Here is a 27,517-nt window from a genome sequence, read left to right as displayed (position 1 = left end):
AGAAAACAAAATTTACAAGCCAACACAATGGTAGAAATATGTCTCTTTACATATTAAAGGCATTCCTATATTATCTAGTGTTTATCTGCTATCTCTCTGTCCAGAGTCACACACGCATTTACATAGGAGAGGTAGTTTCGGTGGGGACAAATGCCCGCGAATGGCTCATTGCTATAAGAAAAGGTTTATTTTGGCTTTTATCCCCCTGTACCTGGCTAGCCATTCACCCTTTTCCCCACAGGCATGGTGGAATGTCTGGGAATCCATGTTTTCCTCCCCTTTGCATTTACAATACAATGCCAAGGGCCATCCTGGTCATGCCAATCACACAGTACAGAGACTACTCTCACAATTTCTCTGCACACCTTAACCCAAATTAATAAAATGTTCTCCAAGCCTCTCAAAATATTAATTCTGTAGTTTTTGGTACCTTACAACACCTGCGGATGAAGTGGCTTAGTGGCTCCTCAATTTTGAAATTAATTTTAAAAAAAAATTTTGGTACTATAATACTACAGAAAATTGTTTTGTAATGTGTAAAGCCAGTATCCACGGACACCATCACAGCTACCTGGCCCATGCAGGTTCACATTAGATTCGGACAGATGGTAATGAAACAATGGAGCCAAGAACTGGTAGGCCATAATCTTTAAACGGGCAAGTAAAAACATACACTGGGCTCCAAAACCCACTCATTCAGTGTTCACAAAGCTACGGACTTATCCGAGTTTCCTAAAATCAAAGATTTCTAGCTCACCAGACTTATTCACCTCTGTTCCCCATCTCCTTCCTTCTCCCTTCATAAACTCTGCACAAACTGGCTTCTCACTCAGCACTCCACCATCTTGGCTGTTTCTCCTGGCCTCCTTCATGTGGCCTTTCTCTGCTCTTCTCTCTAATGGTAATCTCAGGAACCGAGAGAGCAAGCTCCCAGTCTGCCCCACTTTATAGTATAAAAATCAAAACCTTTAATCCAATATACAAAATAGGGAAGTTTCTAATACAAAGTCACTTATCTGAGGCATGATGGGATTGCATGACCCCACATCAAAGAGGGTGGGAAAAGCTTAATCCTAAAACCAAGCCCCAGGCTATAAGAATCCTGCCTGCCCACAGCCTGTTCCCAACACACATTAATATCACCTGAGCGATGGGCTTCCACGTGGGCAGCGCCATCTTTAACAAAGTGAGCATAATATATTTTATCTACCCAACGGTAATGTACAATATTACCAGAAATTTGTTTCCAAAATGTCTCTCTATTGCCCTTTGTATTTTAATTTTCCTCTTCCAATTCTGTTCTCTTTTTCTATTCTTTTTACTTATTAATTTATTCTCTTTACATAGATTAGAATGTCCCCCCGAATACATTCTCTCCTCCCCCGGGTTCCCCAGTACATCCGCCCTGTCTCCCTCCCCGTAATGCCCTCCCCAGTTCTCTCCAGGATTTGCTTTTCTGCTCTCATTCCATTCTATCGGCCTATCATTCCTTTTTGCTCTGTCCGCTTTCCTTCTGGATCCTTTGATCCCACCTCTGTCTCTATTCCATTCCTTAGTTCATATTGTTCATTGGATTCCTCAGATGAGTGAGGTTACATGATATTTTTCTTTCTCTGCCTGGATTATTTCACTTAAAATAATAGTTTCCAGGTCCATCCATGTTGTCACAAAAAATAATATTTCCTTCTTTTTCATGACCCCATAGTATTTTATTCTGTATATATACCACTGCTTTTTAATCCACTCGTCCCCTGACGGACACTTGGGCTGTTTCCAGATCTTGATTATTGTAAACAATGCTGCCATATACACAAGGGTGCATTTCTCCTTTTGAATCACTGATGTGGTGTTCTTGGGATATATTCCCAAAAGTGGGATGGTTGGGTGAAAAGGCAGTTTGATTTTTAATTTTTTGAGGAGTCTCCATACTGTTTTCCACAGTGGCTGCACCAGTCTGCATTCCCATCAGGAGTGCAAGAGGCTTTCTTTCCTTTTCTCCACATCCTCGCCAGCACTTATTCTGTGTTGTTTTGTTGATGAGCGCCATTCTGACTGGTGTGAGGTGATATCTCCTTGTGATTTTAGTTTCCATTTCTCTAATGATTAGTGATGTTGAGCATTTTTTTATATGCTTATTGGCCATCTGTATGTCCTCTTTGGAGAAGTGTCTATTCATTTCTTTTGCCCATTTTTTGATTGGACTGTTTATCTTCCTGTTGTTGAGTTTTACAAGTTCTTTATAAATTTTGGTTGTTAACCCCTTATCAGACGTATTGACGAATATGTTTTCCCATTGTGTGGTTTGCCATTTTATTTTGTTCATATTGTCTTTAGCCATGCAAAAGCTTTTTAGTTTGATATATTCCCATTTGTTTATCCTGTCTTTTATTTCCTTTGCATGTGGAGATGAATCAGCAAATATACTGCTGTGAGTAATGTTGGAGAGCTTATTGCCTATGTTTTCCTCTAGGATGCTTATTGTTTCATGACTTACATTTAAGTCTTTAAACCATTTTGAGTTTATTTTTGTGAATGGTGTAAGTTGGTGGTCTAGTTTCATTTTTTTGCAAGTAGCTGTTTAATTTTTCCAATACCATTTGTTAAAGAGACTGTCTTTACTCCATTGTATGCTATTACCACCTTTGTCAAATATCAATTGTTTATAAAGGTGTGGGTTTATTTCTGGCTTCTCTGTTCTGTTCCATTGATCTATATGCCTGTTTTTATGCCAGTACCAAGCTATTTTGAGTACAATGAACTTGTACTATAACTTGATATCAGGAAGTGTGATACCACCCACTTTATTCTTCTTAGTCAAAATTGCTGAGGCTATTCGTATTCTTTTTTGGTTCCATATGAATTTTTGGAATATTTGTTTTATATCTTTGAAGTATGTCCTTGGTATTGTACTAGGAATTGCATTGAATGTATAAATTGCTTGGGGTAATATGGATATTTAAATGATGTTTATTCTTCCTAGCCATGAACACAGTATATGCTTCCACTTCTTTGTATCTTCCTTGATTTCTTTTATCAATGTTTTATGGTTTTCTGAGTACAAGTCTTTAACTTACTTGGTGAAATTTACTCCTAGGTATTTTATTTTTTATTTTTTTTACAGGGACAAAGAGAGAGTCAGAGAGAGGGATAGATAGGGACAGAAAGACAGGAACAGAGACAGATGAGAAGCATCCATTGTCAGTTTTTTGTTGTGACACCTTAGTTGTACCTTGATTGCTTTCTCATATGTGCCTTGACCGTGGGCCTTCAGCAGACTGAATAACCCCTTGCTTGAGCCAGTGACCTTGGGTCCAAGCTGGTTGGCATTTTTCTCAAGCCAGTTGAGCCATAGCTCAAGCTGGCGACCTCGGGTCTTGAACCTGGGTTCTCCGCATCCCAGTCCAACGCTCTATCCATTGTGCCACTGCCTGGTCTGGCTATTTTATTTTTTTGTTGCAATAGTGAAGGGGATTCTTTTCTTAATTTTCTTTCAGACAAATTATTGTTGGTGTATAAAAATGCCTCTGATTTCTGAGTATTGATTTTACATCCTGACACCTTGCTGAATTTCTTTATCAGGTCCAGTAGTTTTTTGACGGTGACTTTAGGGTTTTCTATGTACAGGATCATATCATCAGCAAATAATGATAGTTTTACTTCTTCTTTTCTAATTTGGATGTTTTTTTATTTCTTCTTCTTGTCTGATTGCTGTGGCTAGGACTTCCAGAAGTAGATTGGATAAAAATGGGGAAAGAAGGCACCCCTGCCTTGTTCCTGATCTTAAGGGATTGCTTTTAACTTTTGCCCTTTGAGTATGATGTTGGCTGTGGGTTTGTCATAGTTGGACTTTCTCATGTTGAGGTATGTTCCCTGTATTTGCACTTTGCTGAGAGTTTTAATCATAAATGGGTGCTGGATTTTACTGAATGCTTTTTCTGAACTATTGATATTATCATGTGGTTTTTTGTCCTTCCTTTTATGTGATGAATCACATTGATTGATTTGAGAATATTGTACAGCCTTGTCTCCCCAAAATATATCCCACTTGATCATAATGTATGATTTTTTTCATGTATTGCTGGATTCAGTTTGCTAATATTTTCTTGAGAATTTTAGCATCTAAATTCATCAAGGATATTCGTCTAAAGTTTTCTTTCTTTGTGTTATTTTTGTCTGGCTTTGGAATCAGAATTATGCTCGCCTCATATAAGGAGCTTGGGAGGTTGCCCTCCTCTTGAATTTTTTGAAATAGCTTTAGAAGGATAGGAGTTAGTTCTTCTTTGAATGTTTGGTAGAATTTGCCTGTGAAACCATCTGACCCAGGGCTTTTGTTTGTTGGGAGTTTTTTGATAACTCTTTTGATCTCATTTGTTGTAATCGGTCTATTTAGCTTTTCTGATTCTTCTAGATTGATTTTTGAAAGATTATATTTTTCAAGAAATTTTTCCATTTCACCTAAGTTGTCTAATATTTTGGCATACAGTTCTTCATAATATTTTCTTACCATCCTTTGTATTTCTGCTGTGTTCTTTGTTACTTTTCCACCTTCATTTTTAATTTTATTTATTTGAATCCTTTCTCTTTTTTCCTTGGTGAGTCTGGCTAAGGGTTCGTCAATCTTGTTTACTTTTTCAAAGAACCAGCTCTTGTTTTCATTGATCCTCTGTATTGTTTTTTAATCTCTATGTCATTTATTTCCACTCTGATCTTTATTATTTCCTTCCTTCAACTTCATCTAGCCTTTACTTGATCTTCTTTTTCTAGTTCTTTTAGTTGCAGGATTAAATTGTTTATTTGAGCTTTTTCTAGCTTCTTAAGGTATGCCTGTAATGCTATGAACTTCCCTCTCAGGACTGCTTTTGCTGTGTCCCACAGATATTGAGTTGTGGTATGCTCATTTTCATTTGTTTCAAGGAAATTTTTTTATTTCTTCCTTGATCTCATTGTTGACTCATTCATTGTTTAATAACATGCTGTTTAGTTTCCAAGTGTTTGAGTGTTTTTCAGTTTTCTTATTGTAGTTGATTTCTAGTTTCATGACATTGTGGTCAGAGAAGATGCTTGATATGGTTACAATCTTCTTAAATTTATTGAGACTCATTTTATGCCCTAGTATATGGTCTATTCCAGAGAATGTACCATATGCACTTGAAAGGAATGTATATTTGCTGCTTTAGGGTGAAAGGTTCTGAAGATATCTATGAAATCTAGTTGATCTAGTGTATCTCTTAATTCTGCTGTTTCCTTGTTAATTTTCTTTCTTGAAGATCTATCCATTGATGTTAGTGGGGTATTGAAATCTCCTACTATTATAGTATTGCTGTTGATTTCTCCCTTCATGTCTATCAAAATCTGCTCTATATATTTAGGTGCTTCTATATTAGGTGCATATATATTTATAATGGTTATCTCTTCCTGTTGGATTGCTCCCTTTATCATTATGTAGTGACCTTCTTTATCCTTTACTATAGTCTTTGTTTTAAAGTCTATTTTATCAGATATAAGTATTTCTACTCCAGTGCTTTTTCATTTCCATTTGCATGAAATATATTTTTTTATCCTTTTACTTTTAGTCTATGTGTATCTTTTGTTTTGAGGTGGGTCTCCTATAGACAGCATATGTACGAGTCCTGTTTTGTTGTCTGTTCAGCCACCCTATGTCTTTTGATTGGAGCATTTAATCCATTTACATTTAAGGTTATTGTTGATATATTGTTGTTTATTGCCATTTTTTCTTTAAATCTATATTCCTTTGTTACCTAATATATATATATTATTTTTTTATATATATATTTAAAAAAATATATATATATATTTTTTTTTATATTTCCTCCCCCCTCCCCACTTTGTTCTGTCTATAGCAGGCCCCTTAACATTTCTTGCAGCATTGGTTTGGTTGTGATGAATTCCTTGTGTTTTATTTTGTCTGGGAAGCTTTTTATATCTGTTTCAATTTTAAACAATAGTCTTGCTGGATAAATAAGTCTTGGTTGTTGGTTCTTTTTCTGCATTACTTTGAATATTTCTTGACAATCCCTTCTGACCGCAAGTGTTTCTGTTGAGAAGTTGGATGTCATCCTTATGCATGTTCTTTTGTAGGTGATTGACTGTTTTTCTCTTATAGCATTTAATATTCTTTCTTTATCTCTTAGCTTTGGTACTTTAATTATGATATGTCTTGATGTGGGTCTCTTTGGGTTCTTTTTTATTGGGATTCTCTCTGCTTCTTGAACTTGTGTGACTTTTTGCTGCATGAATTTATGGACACTTTTCTCTAATTTCTTCATAGTACTTGTACTTCTCTAGTATTTGTTCTTTCTCTTCTCCTTCAGAAAACCCTATTGTGAAGATATTGTTTCTCTTCATGTTGTCATAGAGCTCTCTTAGAGTTTCCTCAGACTTTTTGTACTTCTTTTCTTTTTGCTTTTCTGCCTTCATGTTTTGACTTATCTTGTCCTCTAAGTCACTGATTTGATCCTCTGCCTCATTCAGCCTACTTTTAATTCCTTTTAATGTAGTCTTCATTTCTGATATTGTGTTTGTCATTTCTGTCTGGTTCTTCTTTATAATTTCCATGTCCTTTTTGATGCTTACAATTTGTTAATTTAGGTGTTCCTTAAGTCCATCCATTGTAGCTTTGACATCCTTAAGCATCCTAACAATCATTATTTTATACTCTGCATCCGGTAATCTGATTACTTCCAGATTCGTCCAGGACTTTTTCTGAAGACTTATCTTGCTGAAGCATATGACTTATGCTTCTTTACCTACTCATTATTCTCTGTATGACTTATAGGCTTCTTCCAGTTGTGATCTCCTTACCTAGTAGAACCACTTTGAAGTCTTGATTTGTTTGTTTTATGAACTTGGTGGTAATCTTGTTTACTGATCTCAGAGGGGGTTATTTGAAAGTGTATACAGGAATGCAGTGGGTGTAACCAGAGACTGTGAAGGCATGATCTGCCAGCTTTTCTCTGGGGGCAGGGTGCTTTCTCTGCTTCAGTAGGGGAAGGTGTATCTCAGATCTCCATGGAGACCTGAGTTACTGCCCCTCTTCCCCACTTCCTGTTTTCAGCTGTGTCTTGTGCTGATTGGAGCTGGAGAGCTTTCTGGAAGTGGGTCACCTGGAATCACTTTCGGCTTGTGCTGTGTGGAGGGATCATCCCCTCCTCCAGCTATGGCTGCCTCTGCACTGGATGAATCAGCTTCTCAGGTCATCCCATGCATTCCTCTGCCTTTGACTGTCTGTCTGTCTCTCCCCACTTTCCTTTTGGAAGACAAGCCAGTCCTCTCAGCACACCTTGTTCCCAGTTCTTCAGGCAGGTGGTTGTGAGCAATATTTTCTGCTCTTCTTCTTGTAATGAGAGCCCTTCCACATTGCTCCTGGAAGCAAGGGAGCTCCCACCATGCCCCACACTCCCTACCAGGCTCAGTGTGACTTCTTCTTTGCTCCTTAGTTATTGAGACCTGCTCTTGTAGTCCAAAGTTAGTTTTTCATGCTGATTGTTTCTAAATTAATTTATAATCCAGTTTGTTGTTGTGAGCTGTGAGTCTGTGTCTGCCTACTCCACTGCCATCTTGGTATCCCCAGTTTTATTCTTTATCCTCCTTAGTTCTGCTGTGTGCCCCAGAAGGTTGGCATCTATGGACTCTATCAGTGCACCTATGGCTTCCTAGTGAGTGTGACCCAAGGAGGCCATCATTAAAATTTAGTCAAAAGTATAGGAATGTATTATCTTGACTTTCTGCCAGCTTACAGTGAACTCAGTGTATCTTTCATTGAGGGCAACATCTGGCCTTCTCTGAACAGTCCCACTTTTCTGAATCTGATAACTTCTTCCTCTTCTTGCCCAATGAGACCTACAGATAGTAAGGCTCCAGCACTTGCCAGCCCAGGAAAATGCACAAGACTCTGCTAGTTTTCCCAGTTCACCCTTGAGAATACTACCTTCATTAAACTATTTTTAATTACCCACTTTACATGTGACATCTGTTCTCTGTCTAGATTCTCACTGATACATATACCAAAGTTTAAATGTAGAATAAGCAGCCCTGTCTGAAACATATGAAAATGTTAAGTGCCTAAGAGGGATAAATTTTATGCTTTTTGCAATTCTTCAGTATGTTCAGGGTAGTAGTTAAAGTGCTTGTTTTATGTGTATTGTTTTCACGATGTGAAAGCATGTCACCCTTTTAAAAGGTGTTAAAAAGTATAGTGCCTTTTAGAAACACAAGGTCATATTAGCATTCATTTGGATTTCACAAGGTAAATGAACACAGATTTGAATTGTAAAGTAGCTGTAATTATCTTTTTAAGAGACACAGGAACTCTTTTTAGCAACTAGAACTTTAATTAGAGACATTGTTTTTAGTACAAACTTCCATGTTTTTGACAGGCTAAAAGATGAAAAGATACATAAGGACTTTCTGTTGTTAATCTCACTTTTTGTCTCTTCACATTTCTTTACATCTGAAGCTATGACCAACGTGGGATTTATACTTTATTATTCATAACATATTGTCCCCTTTAGAGGAATATAAAAGAACCTATGCTTTCATGAAACAAGGATGATTCTAGTTTTAGGAAGCAATTTATTGTTTGCATGATGATAAAAATCTTTCCAAATAATAAAATTTGCTTAGGCATAGCAATATTTGAATGAGGCAAGTAAATAATAACACAATATTATAACAGAAAAATGAAATACTTTTTAATAATAAAATTTAATACATCAGAGATATTAGAAATAAAGCACACCATAACACTCAGGAAAAATGTTAGATCAGAAATTTAAAAATGCATTTCTGCTAGGGATGACATTTTTGGGGGCTTCTGATACATAGACGTCACAAGAGTAGTTGTTGGTGATGTAAACCATTCTGCTGCATTTAGGGGCAGAAATCATTATGCTCAAGAAAGCCGCAAATAAAGGAAACCCAACTCATTGTCTCTGACTTTTATTTCCCAATTTGTTTTACATCATGCCTTTCTAGTTGGTTGCATACTTCCTGGCTTACCTCTACCAATTTGACTGATAAATATTGATGTCTATAGATATCATGGAAACATTTTACTTAATCTTTTATAAAATGAGTCTCAGATTTTTAAAATTAGTATCTCTATAAACTTCTATTCTGACCTGAGAATTGTAGTAATTATTGTAAAAATTAGCTGGGTATTTAGGTAATGGTGTGGATATGCCAAGGAAGTAAAGAGAAACATAATTGGTTTTGAAATAAAAGTTAAAAATAAAAAGTCTGAGAGGATTAGTTTATCATTTTCAAAGAGAAAGTTTAAGGGGGGGGCCTAAGGAAGTGTCTTCTGATGTTCCAGACACTTAACATACTTTGTTATTCATTACATGATTGTATATAATAAAAATTACTTATAGATATAGATAATATAGATATATTATTATCACTATCTTATCTTCCATTCCATCTACCTTTACACTGGGGACACAGCCTCAAATTTAAAAGGGATAAAACAATATTTTAGCCTGCAATGTTGTAACTCAGAACACTCATCTCCGGGAGTGACTTAGTCAACAGGGATGGCTATAGCTACATAAACATAGACTAGGTGGCTTGCACAATAGACGTTTAGTTTTGGAGGCTGAGAAATCCAAGATCAAGGTGATGGCAAGGTGGGTTTTATTTTGAGGACTCTTTTCTTGGCTTGTAGATATCTACCATCTCATTTAGTGTTTACATGATCTTTTCTTTGCAGGTGAGAGGAAAAAGGGAGCTCTGGTCTCTCTTCTAAGAGCACTAATCTCATCATAGGAGCCTACCCTATGACAACATCTGACTCTGTTTACCCCATCATCTTGGGAGTTAAATCTTCAACATAAAAATTTGTGGAAGCTTACAAACATTTAGTCAATAACAGAGAGGCTACAGAGATTAATACCAGTTGATCCACTGGTTTCTGAACTGGATGATAAAGAAAATTATCATGTAAGTGCTTTTCTTTCTTCCTTTTTTCCTTTCTTTCTTCCTCCCTTCTTCCTTTCTTCCCTCCTTCCTTTCTTCCCTGAAGCTATGTGTGACTGTGTGTAAATGATGTGTTCTTAACCAGATTCTTCTGTATGGAATACATGGTCACTTCTCATTTGATTTACAATTGTTATTATTTTTTAATAAAGCAAATAATTTATCATTTTATATTGTATATTTGAATAGTGCATAATGGTTTTTCAAAATAATAAGTAATAAATTTTTAGCTCCAAATTTATTACCTAGCTCTCAGAACTTCACATGTTTCTAGGCTCTGGGGTGAGAATTTTTAAAAAGGCCAAATATAGTGCTGATTGACTTTAGACTTACCTCTGATCACTTCCATTTTTACTATAATTTTAAGCTTGTAGGTGTAGGTATATAAGTTATTTGCTTTGGAAGGATACATATATGGAGAAATATTTATGTTATCCTTCAGTATGTGGTAAAATTGATTTTTTAAACATAAGAATGGGAATTTTAGGATTGCAAAATAAAGAATAATATATGGGAATAAATGAACAATTAAAAATAAGTATAATTTATGTTTTTAAGAGTACATATAAAAGTAATCAAAAGCACTGGAAGAATAAGAAATATTGAGAGTTAGATTGACAATTAGAATAGTCAAATGTAATTTCAGAAAACATAATTATAAATAAAACAAAGGAATAAATAATTTAATACTTTTAACCTATTGTTTTTTCTATTAGGATTCTAGCCTTTCTTTTAAAGATTTCATCTCCCCTTATTATGTTCTTAAACTAATTTTAAAAAGCCTTTAAATTTCAGTAATGTAGCTTCTGTGTGTCATATACAGTGTTGGTTTGTTTTTTTTTTTGTTTGTTTTTTTTTTGTATTTTTCTGAAGCTAGAAACTGGGAGAGACAGTCAGACAGACTCCCACATGCGCCCCACTGGGATCCACCCGGCACGCCCACCAGGGGTCGACGCTCTGTCCACCAGGGGGCGATGCTCTGCCCCTCCGGGGCGTTGCTCTGTTGCGACCAGAGCCACTCTAGCGCCTGGGGCAGAGGCCAAGGAGCCATCCCCAGCGCCCGGGCCATCTTTGCTCCAATGGAGCCTTGGCTGCAGGAGGGGAAGACAGAGACAGAGAGGAAGGAGAGGGGGAGGGGTGGAGAAGCAGATGGGCGCTTCTCCTGTGTGCTCTGGCCGGGAATGGAACCCGGGACTCCTGCATGCCAGGCTGACGCTCTACCACTGAGCCAACTGGCCAGGGCTACAGTGTTGATTTTTAGGAAGTCTACTGGTATGTTTTGAGAAATTTGATCAGACATTTCTTTCTATGCCACTCTTAGAAGGAAACCAGTAGGCATTTATTATCTTCTTATTAGGGTACTTTATGTATATGTCACAACTGAGTGAGATAAGATATAGCCTTAATCATTGGTAAAAAAAGCTGATTCATTATATTGATTGATATCATGATAATTTTTCTCTCAGAGTATTCATAAAATATTTATAGATTGTGACAATGTATATCATCACATGAGACTAAAAAGATAGGGTCCAATCCCACCAGTTAAATTTATGAATAACTTGGTTTGGGGCCATATGAACATTCCATGACATTTCAGTCTACTCATAATAAAAATGCATAATTTTATTATCAGGCCATTTAAGTTTTGTTGGACCCATCAAAAATCTTGATATCTGCTTCCCTGAGTCTCTGGTTATCCCTGATACATAAAATCACACACTGAAATGTGGTCCAGGCAATATGGAGACACGCAGTAGATTGAACTCAAGTACCATCATTAATATCATATGATATTATTGCAAAATTATTTTGCAACTAACTGCTTTGAAGACAAATAGAGAATAAAGTCTATTATAGAAGTATACCAATATTCTACAGCAGTAATTATTGAAATTTGGGTTCATGAGTTACTGATGCAGTAGATGGATATAGCTCCTTTGAGAGACATATGGCAACCTGCTAATGGGTTTTGATGAAACATCATTACTGAGAGACATTACATAAGCTGAGAACCAAAATATCTTTTCTGTCACAGGTGTATTAGAGAGGCATTGCAAAAAGGATGAACAATTCAGCAAAACTCACTAATTATATGGAAACGGATTACAGAAATTTGCTACTGTATACCATAACCATTGACAGATCACAACTCTGTTTTAGAATAAGTAGTAGAAACCCCAGAAAAATAGCCAGTTAATATAATACTATAAATTCTAAGTACTCTCCTTGCTAAAATGAAACAAGCTGCCTAGTTGACTAATCAAAGACTCAAAACAAAAACTGTAATGCCATTTAGAAATCTGTTGCTATTTGTCTGGAAGAAGACATATCATTGAGGAAGAAAAAGATAAATCTACACAATGAGCAGAAATGAGTGAAGTATATCTAATATTGGAGATAAAACTAGCCTCTCAATCTCAGGTTAATATTTGGGTTTGGGCAATGGCATCATTGTATAGTCTGGAAATTGGGTCCTAGAAAGTAGGACATTTGAGAACACCCCTATTTGGAGAATGCAATAATGGAAATCTTAGTGGTAATTCTGAGGATGCATTAAGGTAGGACTTCATAATGCCCACCAGTTGCTTAGCTCAGAAAATAATTGTAATGCCAAGATAGACAGTTTGATTTTGGCTTCAGATTTACTACAGAAAAATGATAATAATTGCTAGTATTTTTGTGTCTCTTTTATTATGCTTTAAATACATGGGTGGGAAAAAGTAGGTTTACAGTTGTGAGTACACAAAACACAGTTTATTCTTGTATTATTATTACTTGCTGTATTATTTTCCATATGAACGACTATAAACCTACCTTTACCCACCCCTGTATAATAGAAGTTGCTCTAATATAACTTTCAAGAAAATGTTGAGAAAAGGTAACAAATGTATATTGCCAACAATCAGTAGGGAAGGAGGAAGGTTAAAATAACTGATTCTTTCTTCTCTCATCTACCTTCCAGAATGACAAAAGATCTTTGGTCAAATACTCTTTGTAACATTGAATCAAGAAATTTATAGAAAGATACAAAATCCAAAGTTAATAAGAATTTGGGCAACAACTAAAAGCTAGACTGTCTATACATCAATATCAATATTGACTACGGAGTAATGACTAACTGTATTAATGGGATGCACTTAACAAGATATAGGAGATGGTCATGCATTCCCGAGGATTCCAGCTAGAAATAAAAACTGTGAGAAGTCTAAATATGGATTTCCTATGTCAAGGTTGAAGACACTTAATCATCTTCATCACTTTGGCCATGCACATCCCCAAAATAGACTGATTTTGAGATAGTTAGATGCTGAACCTGTTTCTATGCCTTTGCTGTATAATCTATACTATTACTTTCCTTGCCTAATTTCTTAAAGCTACATAAGTATGCTGCAAGAATATATTTATGCATTTGTTTTATGAATTTGGTCAAAATTTGAACACAGGATGATTGTATCTAGAAAAATGGAGCAGTCTTTGCAGTTAAAATTATATATTCTCATGGCAGTAAGTAAAAGGAGCCTTAAGGTTAGGTGATTGGTCAAGTGCCTTACCCCAGTCTTTGATAAGAAGTGCCTGATCTTCTCCTGTCTTAGAGTATCTAGTGATTGACTAATCTTGTTCTTTTGTTGACAAGGTACTGACACCTGATGCTGAAGTCTATAACTGATCAAATTCATTGTTTGCTCTTTGTTGGTTCCAGTTCTTGGTGAGCTCACCTACTATGCCCTTTGGCACTCTTAGATTCAGTGCTGCAAGATCTACTGTGTTGCACATTTACTAGTCCTCAGTTGCTCTACAGGGAACCACTTCCTTGCCTCATGACATCTGGGATGCAACAGAGGACTCTGTACTTCTCTAAAATGCTTTTATTTTCCAAATTTGTGTCCTTGTAATTGAAACAGTTCCCACATGTATCTGGTTATTTCTAGCTTCTGCTGGCTTCAGAGTTTCCACCTAAACAGGGAATCTAGGGCATGTCTCTCAGTTTCTGTCCTTTTTCTTTTGAATTCTCCTTCAGATCATCAAAATAAAAGGCTATCTTTAATTGTTCCTTCCTGCTTGGAAAATAATCCCCTTATGTTCTATGTATTTTCTTTTCAGAGTTCTCCCATATTCTTCCTTACTTGAGACCATATTGAGTACAAGGACTAGAGAATTCATTCATTCCACATCAAGAAAAATTAGTATCTACTATGAGCCACACTTTATTCTAAATGCTAGGGTTACAGTTGTGAACAAATTAGATAAGGTCATTGATCTCACTGAACTTATATTTAGCAAAGAGAAACAAAAAAATACAGCAAAAAGGAAATTGCAGAAATGTATAAATGTTAGACAATGAACCAATATGACTTGGGTAGGAACTTAGAATGAGTTATCAGAGTAGGCGGTAGTGAGGAGGTGCATGTGAGCAGTGATCTGAATAAATGAGTAACAGAGCGAGACCTACAGGGATGACAAGACAGAGAAATCAAATGAGGTAAACAGTGAGGGCAAAGTTCTGGTTAAGAAATAGTCAGAAGGCCCATGAAACCAGAGAGAGAGAAAAAAACAAACTTCTGGGAGAGGAATAGATTAGATTAAAGAGCTCAGTAGGCAGCAAGCCACATTGAAAGTTTTTACCATGATGAAACATTTGGATTTGAGTCCACGTGCAAAGGGGAAGTTTGGGCAGATTCCAAGCAGAAATGTGATATTATTTGATTTATATTTTTTGAAGGTCACTCTGGGGTTCTTTGGCATTCTATGTAGGGGGTGGAACAGGGTAAAAAGAGCAAGAGAAGAGATCTGTTGTGATTTCTAAAACCTACATAAGAAAGGGTGATATAGGGAGGGAAGAGAAATCTGGGGGACAGCTTTTTGAGGTAGAGCACAGAGGACTTACTAAATGAATGGACTGGTTGCAATACATGAGGGGGAAATAGTAAGAATAATTACATTTTTGGTTTGAACAATTAGCTAGAAGATGGCTCTATTTACAAAGATGGGGGAGATAAGAAAGTAATAGTTTGGGTAGGTGTGGGAGGAGATGACCGAAGATTGTTCTATTTTTTTTCTTATGTTAAATCTAAGGTTTCCTGTTAGACTTCCATTCAGTGAAGATGTTAAGAAGTTGGTTTAGTATATTAGTTTAAATCTTAATGAAGAGTTTCAGGTTGGAACCATAAATTACGAGTCACTAACAATGTTAGTGTACAGAGCTGTCATAAAATAGGGCCATAAGCAAGAGGAAGAGCTACCACCTATGGAATTCTACAATATCTAAAATTTGAGTAGAGGAGGAGGTGGAGAAGAAGAGTGGTCAGTGACTGAGCAGAAACCTAGGAGGACGTGCGGCATGGAGGACAATGAGGAAAGCATTTCAGGAAGTAGGGAGCGGTCTACTCTGCAGAAGACTCCTGAGAGGCAGGGTAAGATGAGGGGGTGTATGTAAGACGGCTTCTGTTTAAACTTCCAGATCCACTCTCTGCCCTTCCTACCTGCACTCTCTCCCCAGAGGCTGAGATATGTGGACTAGCCAAGAGCTTCATTGATCTCCGGCTTTTGTCAGCTGAGCAATCTAGAATCTCCAGCATCAGATCTGATGGAGAGTAAACCAGATGTGCATTCCCCACCACATTTCTTGCAGGCTTGCCTTAGGCTGGCTATGTCCTCATGGGAAGACAGAGGTCCTCCAGAGGGGACCCCTCTCATTTTCCGTTCTGACTAGGAAATGCTTTCTCCTTTCCTTGTTCCAGAATTAAGCTCAATAACAGCTCCACTGCTCATCGACCTTGGGTGCTATTTTATCCCCGTGGCTTCTTTAGAGCCTTCTTAAAGTTTATAAATAAACCCTGCACTCAACCTTCCTTGAATTACACTGATTTTATGATATGATTTTTGTTGTAACCCTGAGTGAGATAGTGCACCAAATGAGATTGGATTACAGTGTGGATATTGGAAGTGTCTTTAACAAGAACAGTCTGGTCTGTTGGAGCCTAACTAGAGTATGTGCATAGGGAAAATAATGCCAGGAATTAGAAACAGAACATATTATTTAGGATGTTTGTTGTAAAGGGTTTCTGAAGAACATGGCTTGTGGTAAAGGAAATATTACTGAGAATTAAACAAAGTTACATGAATTCTAAAATATCTTTATAGTGATAAAAATGTTCACCTGATATCCATTATACCGTCTTCTTGTAGAAAAAGAAATGTTGACTCTGGAACTCCAAAAGGGGTTCTTGAGTTCCAGAGTCAAGGACCTCCAAGAGGCAGAAGCTGTTTTTTAGTTCAACTCTGTCGCTTCATCTTAGTACAAGAGAAAACAAAGGCAGAGGGAGGGAGCTTTGAGACGGTAATTTTCCTTGATTTTTATAATAGGGAAGAAAACAGCTATTAAGGAGAGAGGCTCTGTTCACTGATTTCCCCTTTGGAAAGTTGTATTTTGCTAAGCCATTCAAATGTTATGCCTCTTTGGGCCATGAACATTAAAAGATAGCATGCATCTGAATAGTCTTACACTATTTTTTTATCACTTACTTTATAATGTCCTTTAGCTTTTAACATAAAATTAATAATGACTAGTTTCTGATTTTAAAAGTTGTTCTCAATTTCTTAAAACCTATGCTTACAACCATTTGCATTTTGTCTCCTAAGCAAAGGTGTTGGTGTAAGTTACATCTAGGGGGGAAAAATGTGGAACTGACACGTTGGTGAAATCAAGACTGCCTGGGGGAAAACGGGTCATGGAGATACAAGATATAATTGCTGAGAATCCTCCCTCAGCTCGCATTTGTTTATTTCCCAGTGAAATATGTAAGAGGCAAGAAAACACAGCTGAGAGGAAAGAAACTAAGCAAGTTTAAAGTGTAGTCAATAAAAAGAACAAACCCCTTAAGCTCTCTGTCTTGTCAAACAATGATCACAATGATCTTGACCTTCTTCACAGGTCTTTTGTGACTACACAGTTCTGTGAGATGCCTCATTAGTTCATGAGAACTGGAAATGGCATACTTCTACATTTGTATTACATTCAAAGGAGCTTCTCATTTTCCTGATACACTTGATAGATTCATCTGAATAATTAAGTTGGGTTACTGGATAGCAAAAAGCAAAATTTAGCGATATATCTATTTAACTAAAATGTTATTAATGTTTCCCTGTGAAAGAACAACACAATAAAATATAGATTACAAATGCAACCTATCCATGCCAAATATTCTGAAAATTGGCAAACATATATAGTTTTTAAATTATTATTATATTACCATATATCTTCAAGTTGATGAGAAACTAGAATGTGATAATCTTTTGGAAAACTTATGAAATTATGTTCTGTTCTACTATTTAGAAATATGTGTTTAAGCTGACTTTAATTATTGTCCAATGGTCTGGCAACTATTTGAAACGACAACAATTTATAACAATAAATCTGAACAAAGAGTTTATAATCATGTAATTACAAAATTGTGTCAGTATTCTGTTTCATTGTCAATTATGTTGTGAACGCCAACAGGCTTGCTAACCATAACAAATATTCAAAATGCATAACATTTGCTTAAGAAGGCAGAGTAATATGTCAGCTTAATAGGTTTATTCATTTCCTTCCAAGGGAAAGGCACAATAATAATAAGAGAGCAGTAATCACTGCACACAAGGAAATTTCAGTTTTATAATAATTAAAAACACACAAATAAATATAAAAGGCAAATGCAGTATATCAAAGGAAACTACTTAAAATTAATATTAATTAATATTTTAAAAACTAATCACTGTTAGAATTTGAAGAATTTCGACTGATAGTATTTCTGTTTCCTTCACGTAAGTTCAAAACTTGTTAAGGAAAAGAGAGGTTATGGCAAAGAACATTCAAAATAAATATTTATTACGAATAAAGCTGATATGTAAATTAGGTGTACCCCCACCAGGTTTATACACCTTTAAACAATATAGAAAATTGTTTCCCTGAAACCTATGTACTCTTACTGATCAAAGCCACCTCATTAAATTTAATTTCTAAATAAAAAATGCCCCCCCAAAAGATGCCATTGGGTGCTTTTTCTCAAATCCCCAGGAAACTAAGATTTCTTACACATTTTTTGATATTTCATAATCAAAACGTGAAGTGCATCTGTATGATTGAGAAATGACTCTGGAAAGCTGCATGTGGAGGCTCTTGGACACCCAGGGTTTGTGCTTTCCTTCTGTGGCTTGTCCTTTGCATTATTCCAGGGTTATGTGAGCAGTCTGAGGAGTCTAATGAGTCATTTCAGTTACTCAGTCCTGCATATTTGGAATAATTACACCATCTTGAGGAACTTAACATTTTAGTTCTGTAAATATATATGCATATATAAATAGATACTCATACTATACTCAAGAAATAAGCTCTCAATAGGTTTAGATAAACTGACATTGACTGAAACATTCTAATAGAAATGGGCTAAACTGGAACAGGTATAGGACTCCTGAGACAAGTTAAATTTGCCTTAAAGAGAGACATACTGAAGGTAAAAAAGACTTACTGGTCTATATTGACCCCCTAAAAGAGAGGGAGGTTAAGGATAACAAGTGGCTCATATACCTAATAAAATTTTAGCAGCAAAGGTTAAGCTTGCGCGTGTGCGCTCACACACACACACACACACACACACACACACACACAGGCACTGCCCCCATTAACTGACAGTCAGACACCATGTTAGAGAACAAAAGAATGAAGATGGGAAAGAACACACAAGCTAACCCCCGAGGAGCTCTAAAGTATGATGCAGAGAACTTAGAGCTAGCTCAAGGACAATGGTCCAGGACCTTGGCAGCAGAAGCATGAGAAATGAACTTATGAGAGACTGTAGCCCCCTACTTTATGGGACTATATGGTTGGAGAATGTCATTTGCATAGTTGCTCTCTAAGAAACAAAATTTCTTGCATACAGAAAAAGTAGCTGCACTCAAGGATATAGTCAGTCAGAATTTAAGCCCTGTTCAACTCGATTAGGATTGTCCTGGTGGGGAAGTGAGCATTGCACTCTTGTATAATGAAAGAAGGCATAAGCTTATGCCTATGAGATATCTGGAATAAAAAATAAACCAGGGCTTGGCCACTAATCTTCTAATTCTTGACATTTGGTATATGGTATGAGGACATACTTGTTGGGGACACTGAGAAAAATTTTAGTTTAAAATAATTGTAGTTATAATTGACATAGTTTTCAATAATCTTAGTCTAAATAATAACTCAACTGCTATTTGATGCAATACTGTTATAACTGACAAGATTACTTTGATTTATTTTAACAAAACTTATAACAGTACTGCTAAAGGTGACCAAATATATTGGAAGGTTGAACTGGAGTTCCTATAAAAGAAACTGATTGGCCAGAGGTAGAACTAGATTTAATTAATAATCAATTACATAACTATTGCATTAAATCAATCTATTTATAGTTTTCATAAAGTTCAAATTTTGGTGATGGGAAGAGGTGAAAGAGTTGCCCAATTGACTATCATTACATACAAGTTCGTTTAACTGAAATGTTTCTTTCAACTAATACCTAAACCATACTGGATGAAACAAATCATTATTTTGGTTTTGTCCTTTTGATCTTTGTGTCCTGTTGGTTTAGAATTTGAAACTGAAGCACATTCTGTGTGACTGAGCAGGAACTCTGGGAAGTCAAGCCTGGGAGGATCTTAGGCCCCTTGTTGCTTGCTTGTGCTTTCTTCTACACAACCATATCCTTTACATTATTGAAGTCAATATGCTTATACTCTGAGAAGTTTTGTGTCCCTTCAATCATTAGACTCTATACAATTGATGCATCTGAAAAGGTCAGCAGTGTTCTGATGTTGGCTGTACCTCAATATGGGTGAAAGGGACTCTTAATTTGGATGCCTTCTATGATTTTTACTTTTTTTTCCCCATACATTTATTTTCTTATGTGTGTGCATGTACATATATTTCATAAACACATGTATATATCATATTTTGCCTAAAGGATTTAAATTGTGTATATGAGTGTGTATGTTCTATACTTCCATAATTTCTTAGAGTTTATAATTAATTTTAACAGAAAACAAGTTAAAATTAATTATATGTTTAACTACCTTTATGTTTAATTGACTCCGTAAACCAATCTGTGTGTAAAATTAGTATTTTGAAACACTCAGATATTACTCAATACTGTATTTGACAAACTAATTTATTTTAAATGTAAATATGATGGTCAAAACATAATGTATATCATAAGCATTTTCAAGCTAATTATACTACAGATCTTTTATTAGTACTCAAGAGAATTTATGTTTCAAAATATAAATTTTCAAAATACATGTGAAAGCCATAATACTTCAGTGCTACATTTTGTAGGTAAAGTATAAATCTTTCAGAGAATTATTTTAATGGTTTATAATTTCACTGGCAACACAATATATTATGTCTTAATTTGATTATTTATAAAAGATCTCTTTAAGGTAGAATTTGAGAAGGAGGGGCTCACATATACACATACAAAAATTTGCATGATACTGCTCTTGGCATTGAATCACATTACTTGCTAGTCTTGTTTCTAAAATTTAGGAGTGTGAGAAGCTCCTTTCTAACTCTCGTTAAAGTGCTGGTTCTCTTACTTTTAATGATTTTTTAAAATGACTACAATTTCTGCACTGAAAAAGCAAAATAAAATAATAGTTTGTATTTCAGTATCAATTTAGTTAAATTATTATAACTTTTTGGAAGTGTTATGGTATTTCAATTTATTTTTTTACAGATTGAAATACTGTCCTAGTTCTTGATCCTTATCCTAATAATACATGTATAGCTATCAAAAAAAAATTTATCCATACACCCCCTCAGGATTCGTTGTACTATAAATTTTTATTGTGAGAACCTAAAAAGGACACTTCATAGCTTTTTAATTTAATTTTTATTTTTTAAATTAAATTTATTGGGGTGACATTTGTTAATAAAAATTTTTCAAGTGCATTTGTCTATGACATCATTAGATTCCTACACTAGAATTAGAAAAACAAGATATTCTTTATCATCTACAAAATATGTCATATATGTGGAAACATTTAACTATGATCATATTATATATTTTTGAGTAACTTAAATATAGAACATGACACATTTTTGTCTAACATAAATATATATAATAACCAGATTGATGAAAAATAAGATATCCTATGAATAATTGTGTATTGTCAAAATATTAAGAATATCTATACAGTTTATCCAGTTGTAAAGCCAGTAGCCACGGCCACCATCACAGCTGTCTCGCTTTTGAAGGTTCACATTTGATTCGGGCAGATTGTAATGAAGCAACAGAGCCAAGAAATGGTGGTCCATTTCCCTTTATTCTAGACTCGGACTGGCCAATGAGTAAAAACAAACATACAGGCACCAAAACCCATTCTTTCCATTTTTTCCCTAGAATCAGAGGCCTCACCATCTTTATTTACCTTTGTTCTCCTTCTCTCTGCAGGCCTCCATCTTGGCTGCCTGCCTCCTCTGCCACCACGTGGTCTCTCTGCCCTCTGGAACAACGTGGTCTCCTCCTCTCCCTACAACAACAAGATCTCTCTTAAAATGGCCCCTAATTCCACCTTTTAAAACTTTTTGGCAGGACAACCCCCTCCTCTGGTGCACATTAGCATAACCAAGCCCCTTCCAACTAGAAAAGCAATTAGCTGCATCATGTGAGAGCATCATCACATGAGCAGCGGCTATCTTTAACAATAAGAGTTAGCAAAACCAGAAAATACAGATTTTACAACTCATTTGCCCAGCAGTGGTCTATATAGAGAAGTTGGAGGAGGAAAAGAGGTGAGTATCTATGGTTAATCATAGGTGACTAATAATATCAAGAACAAACAATTAGAATTCATTGATTAAATTATAGTAATCCATTTTAACTTCTCAAACAGGCAAGTAGCAGGAAGGAAAATATTTGGGGAAGTATAATATAGCAGTAATGTACACTATGGAGAAACTGTAGAAAAGTGGAATCATTATAGCCTAAGATAGAAATTTTCTAAATATTACAGAAAGGTACAAAGACATCATCCATAAAGGCAAAGTAAAGATATAATTTTATTGTCTGAATAGATAAAAGCAGGAGAGATGGAATTGCAAAATGACTTTGGATTCTGATTTGTATGATTGAAAAAATGTGATGCATTTAACAAAATAAGAAATTAGATGTCTAGTGGAAAGTCAGGAATTCTCCTTTATGTGTGTTGAGTATGAAATATAGTAAAGGGGATATGAAGTATCTAATAAATATATAAGATTTACCATATGCTACACATCCTTTTAAGCACTTTACATGTATTTACTCATTTAATATCAAATAAAATTATGATATGCCAAATTATATATTTTATGCAATATATAATATTGTTATAATACTATATGTTATAATGCATAAATAATAATTATAGACAACTATCAACATCTGAATTAGAGCTGCAAGCTTTCTCATATGATCATTAGGAATTATTGTTTTTATCAAAGACTCTTCTATAGAAAAACACAATAATGATTTTGACATAACTTATGTACTTAACTTTGTTTAGAGGCTAGCAGAAATAAAACCAAGCTGTCCCATTTCACTAAATATATATTTATATTAGACTCCATAGAAAGCATTTGCAATCTTGGGAAGGCAGAAGCTGAACTGTAACGATCAATCTTGCACTGGCTATGAAGTTACAAAATATTTATACTACATTTTTGAAAGCCATATCATTTCACCTTAAAAGAGCATAGCAGCAAATAATAGTTATCTCATTCACTCAAATACTTTTGCCTTAAGGTGAAAGACTTTCATTTCCTTTTGGATCACCGCAAAATGTTTCATATTTTGCCTTTACTAAACTGATTGTGAATTTGGATTATTCTATAGTAACATCACAACTTAATCTACAATACAAAGTCTTACCATTTCTGCCAATGCTTCCCGTTAACTACAGGAAGGGTAACAAAAATCTTCCCTTGGGTGAAATGTCATTCACTTAAAAATTTCTCCCAAAGGCCCTATGCGGTTGGTTAAGTGGTAAAGCATCAGCCCTGCCTGTGGATGTCCTAGGTTTAATTTCTGGTCAGGGCACACAGGAGAAATGCCCTTCTGCTCTCCACCCAGCCCCCTCTCACTTTTCTCTCTCACTGTCTCTCTCTTCCCCTCCTGCAGCCATGGCTTGATGGGATCAAGTTGGCCCTGGGCTCTGAGGATGGCTCCATGCCTCCACCTCAGGTGCTAAGAAGAGCTCAGTTGTGGAGCAATGGAGTAATGAACCAGATGAGCAGAACATTGCCCCCTAGTGAGCTTACCAGGTGGATCCTGGTCAGGGAGCATGTAGGAGTCTGTCTCTCTGCCTACCCTCCTCTCACTGATATAAAAAAATTTTTTTTTTCCTCAGAAATGAATCAAAAACTAAAAACACATATAATTAGCAAAGTCAAATGTTTCTTGTTTTGGAGACCTATTTAATAGATCTAGACTTTCATGAAGCAGTTCATAGCCATACTGGGCAACTCTCTAACACTTTAGAAATAATAAACTGTCAGAGACCCCTTGTTTTACATTCAAAAGACAGTTTTCTTTCTTTGCCACATTTGCTTGGTCTTTTCTCTCCATGTTTTTCCTCCTTCCCTCGCCCCTCACGCCATGGCCTCTTTTGCTTTTTATTGTGTCTTTTGTTTTAAATATTATTCACAACAGTTATGTCATCTTTAGTGTCACTGTTTTTGTTTTGTTTTGTTTTTTTTGTTATACTTCCAATAATTTTATTAAGTGGAGTTAGGCTTGAATTTGATACTAAGGCAAAAAAATACATATTTCCTAACCTCAAAGAGAGAGACACTATAATTGCTTTTCCTTTTTGCCACATACTATAGGGACAGACAAAATGATGTACACATCCACATTTAATGTCACTGAACTTTTAAAAATGGCAGAATTAATGCTCATAAAAAGATAAGTTTTGTACTTTTTTCCCTAAGATGGAAAAATGAAAAATTGCTTATATTATCATTTTAAAAGTGCACAAATAAAAATTTTATGTCTATAGTGTATAAGAATTCTGACCCTGATGAATCATATATGGGACATTTATTGTTTAACTTTCTAAAACGACCTAACATAGTGTTGGTTCTAGTTTATAATATTTGCTAGTTGTTAAAATTTTATGAACAGTGAGTTTTTTTGTCTCTTTTAATATTATCACATCCTAATATAGCTTGGCTGTTTGTTTCTTGAAAAGGAAGTGTATAGTCTTCCTGGATGTTAATTCAGATCAAATGACACCCAAGTAACAAGTAAAATCAGTTTATACCTTTATTTATATACTCTCACAGTTCAAAAGAATGCTCTCCATGTAAATAATACATTTTTCAAGCATAGTACTCTACTAAACCATTACCTAATTCTCTTCCTTGTTTCAGTGATATAAAAAATAGAATTCAGGGAGGCTAAGGAATGCCTATGAATCACACCAACTATGGCATTAGTGGGACCAGAACTCAGCTGTGTGGAGCCCTTTACTTAGGTGCTTTTGAAATTTCATTCTGCTTGAAACAAAGAAACAACAAACAAACAAATGTATACACATAGAGGTAAGGATTTTAAAACTCTCTCTGTCGCTATGGAAACCTAAGTTGGTACCCTCATCAGTAGTTCTCATTTTTATGTTCCCCAGTAATTAAATGTTATAGGGAATTTGAAGTAAGTTTGGCCCTATTACAGTTTTGGAAGGCACTGTGACGCTCATAAGCATCAAACAATAGCTCAAAACAATTATGGAATAAGCCTATTGCACTGTGAAAATACTTGATGTATTTGACTATCCCTTTGGGATTTGAACATAGTTTAGATTCAGAAAAATAAGTCAGTCTTTTAAACCTAATCACAGCTGTAATAAATAAAATGTCTTAAGGAACTATGTTGTCTTCATAATGCCCGTTAGCCTCCAACCTCTTTGATTTCACTGGAATGTTTGAGATTTTCTTTCAAGCTATTTTTAAATGATAGGCATCTTGAAATTATTCCATCTCATAAGTTTATAATTAATTAAATTTACTGCTAAGACTTAGTACATGTGCTTCATTTGCATAACCATCTGCTATGTGTGCAGAAATGCGGCATTGGAACCATAACTTACGAAAGAATTTTACAGCATTTGCAAAGAGCTACTCCAGTGGGGGTTTACCTAGTGTTTGCATATGAATTATCACAACGGTGATTCAATTTCAGTCTCTAGCCAGTTCTAGTAATTTGAAAATAGTAGATTTTGTCAAATTTATTTTTGTTTCTTATCCTCTGTTACCCCTTGTCTCACAGCTTCAGTATTCAATTGAAGATACCACCCATTCACCTTCTCAGTCCATGTTATCTGTTTGGAGGCGGTGGGTACCGGTTACCGATAATTTAGTTTGGGACCTGTGAAAATTAAGGCACCTCTTTGATATACACGTAGAAGTGTCAAGTAGATATTTGATCACATAATTGTGAGATTGTGGGGAGAGATACATGATAGAGATATAAATTTGGCAAACTTGGTACATGGCATGTCAGACATGGATTATCTGGAGAATATGTTTTAAAAAAACTAGAATTGTATTTTTTTAGACATTACCGTTTAGAGATAGGATAGAAGGGAGGAACCAACAGAGGAGAATGAGAAGGTGCACCCAACATATGGGAAGAAAATGAGGTGACTTAGAATTCCTACCCACTAAGTGGAAACACTGTTCAGAGGAAGAGAGAATTAACAACTGGAACAGATGTTACATAAGTAACAGTGGTCACATTTAATGGAGGATTTTTGTTGTTACGGTGGGAACAAAGCTCTAATAGGAATGGGCTCAAGGGAGACTAGGAGAATAAATTAGAGAAAATGAGTACAGATATATTTTTGAGAAGTATCCTACAATAAAAAAGAGCAGTGGTATAGTAGTGAATGTTAAAGTACGGGTTGAAGGAGGGTTTCTTATTAAGGTGGGAAAATAAATACTGCATTTTCATATTGATGAGTGTGGTAATAGAGATAAAGAACAATAGAAAATTTCTGGTGCAGTTTTCGATGAGGCAAAAGAGAATGAAACCCAGGTGTGGAGTGGTAGCAATGGGTCCACCATACAAATACAGGAGAAACTGAAGTAAACTCTCGGATACATGTGTGTGTATGGATGTGTGGGCAGGGGTTTTGAAAAATATCCTCTGACTCAAATTGTTCTTTTAAAATTTGAACTAAGGTCAGAGATGAGAAGAGAATGATACCATAGATGTTGGTCAAGTAAGTTTTTAAATATGATATATGTTTGCTCGCTTATAGTTTGCATTGGGTATGGGGGGCAGGCTGTAAGCAGGCAGGGTGGTTATAGCCTAAGGCTTTGTTTTAAGACTAAGCTTTTCCCCACACCTGTGAATGATTGCATGATGTGGGGTGTGCACTCTCATGAGGAATCCCATTATGCCTCAGATAAGTGACTTTGTGTCAGAGACTTCCTTATTTGTATATTTGATTAAAGGTTTTGATTTCTACACTATAAAATGGGGGCAGACTGGGAGTTTGCTCTCTCTCAGTTCCTGAGATTAGCATTATAGGAGAGAGCAGAGAAAGGAGAGCAGAGAAGGGCCACATGGAGGAGAGAAGAAGCAACCAAGATGGCAGAATGCTGAGGGAGAAGCCAGTTAGTGTAGAGTTTGTGCAGAGAGGAGATGGGGAACAGAGGTGAATAAGGCTGGTGAGGTTAGAAACCTTTGATTCTAGGAAACTTGGATAAGTCAGTAACTTTGTGAGCACTGAATGAGTGGATTTTGGAGCCCAGTGTGTGATTTTACTTGCCCTTCGGGTGCAAGCTAGGATTAAAGCTAATGGCCCACCAGTTATTGGCTCCGTTGTTTCATTACCGTTTGTTTGAATCTAATATGAACCTGCATGGGCCAGGCAGCTGTGATGGTGGCCGTGGCTACTGGCTTTACAATAGAGAAATAAAGAGAAAGGAAAAGGTTTGGAGAGGTCATTTAGGGAAGTGGAGTAAAGAGATAGGGAAACATGATTTCTGCAGGCAGTGTTAAGGGCCACTTGAGGTTATTGATACTAACATTAAAGTGAGAATAGTCAACAGTGTTTTATTTTTTGTATATATTTTTTCTTCACATACATTCAGTTCTGGGGATACAGAGCAATAGAAAATTTCTGGTGCAGTTTTGGGGCTACTGGCCTGAAGTAGATTTACTGTTAGATTTAAGTAGGCTTTAATCAAGCAAGCATGTCCATAAGAGAGAGAAGGGCAAAGATGTTGATGGCATATGCAGAAGATTATAATACTGGTTAAGAAAAGAAGTGAGGGCACAAGGAGTTTAAGGGACAATATAGTTAATGTAATCAATGTGCTCTAGGTTCTGATGGAGCCATTGCTTTGTTAGACTGGGAGCTACAGTGACAAAAATGAAAAGTGGGAAGTAGTTAGTGGTTGGGTAGTTGAATGTACAAAAATAAAATAAGAGAAAGTTAAAGTTATTGCTAATAA

The sequence above is a fragment of the Saccopteryx leptura genome, chromosome 5 (genome assembly GCF_036850995.1).
Source record: "Saccopteryx leptura isolate mSacLep1 chromosome 5, mSacLep1_pri_phased_curated, whole genome shotgun sequence".
Classification (NCBI taxonomy): Eukaryota; Metazoa; Chordata; class Mammalia; order Chiroptera; family Emballonuridae; genus Saccopteryx; species Saccopteryx leptura.
This window is presented reverse-complemented; position numbering follows the sequence as displayed.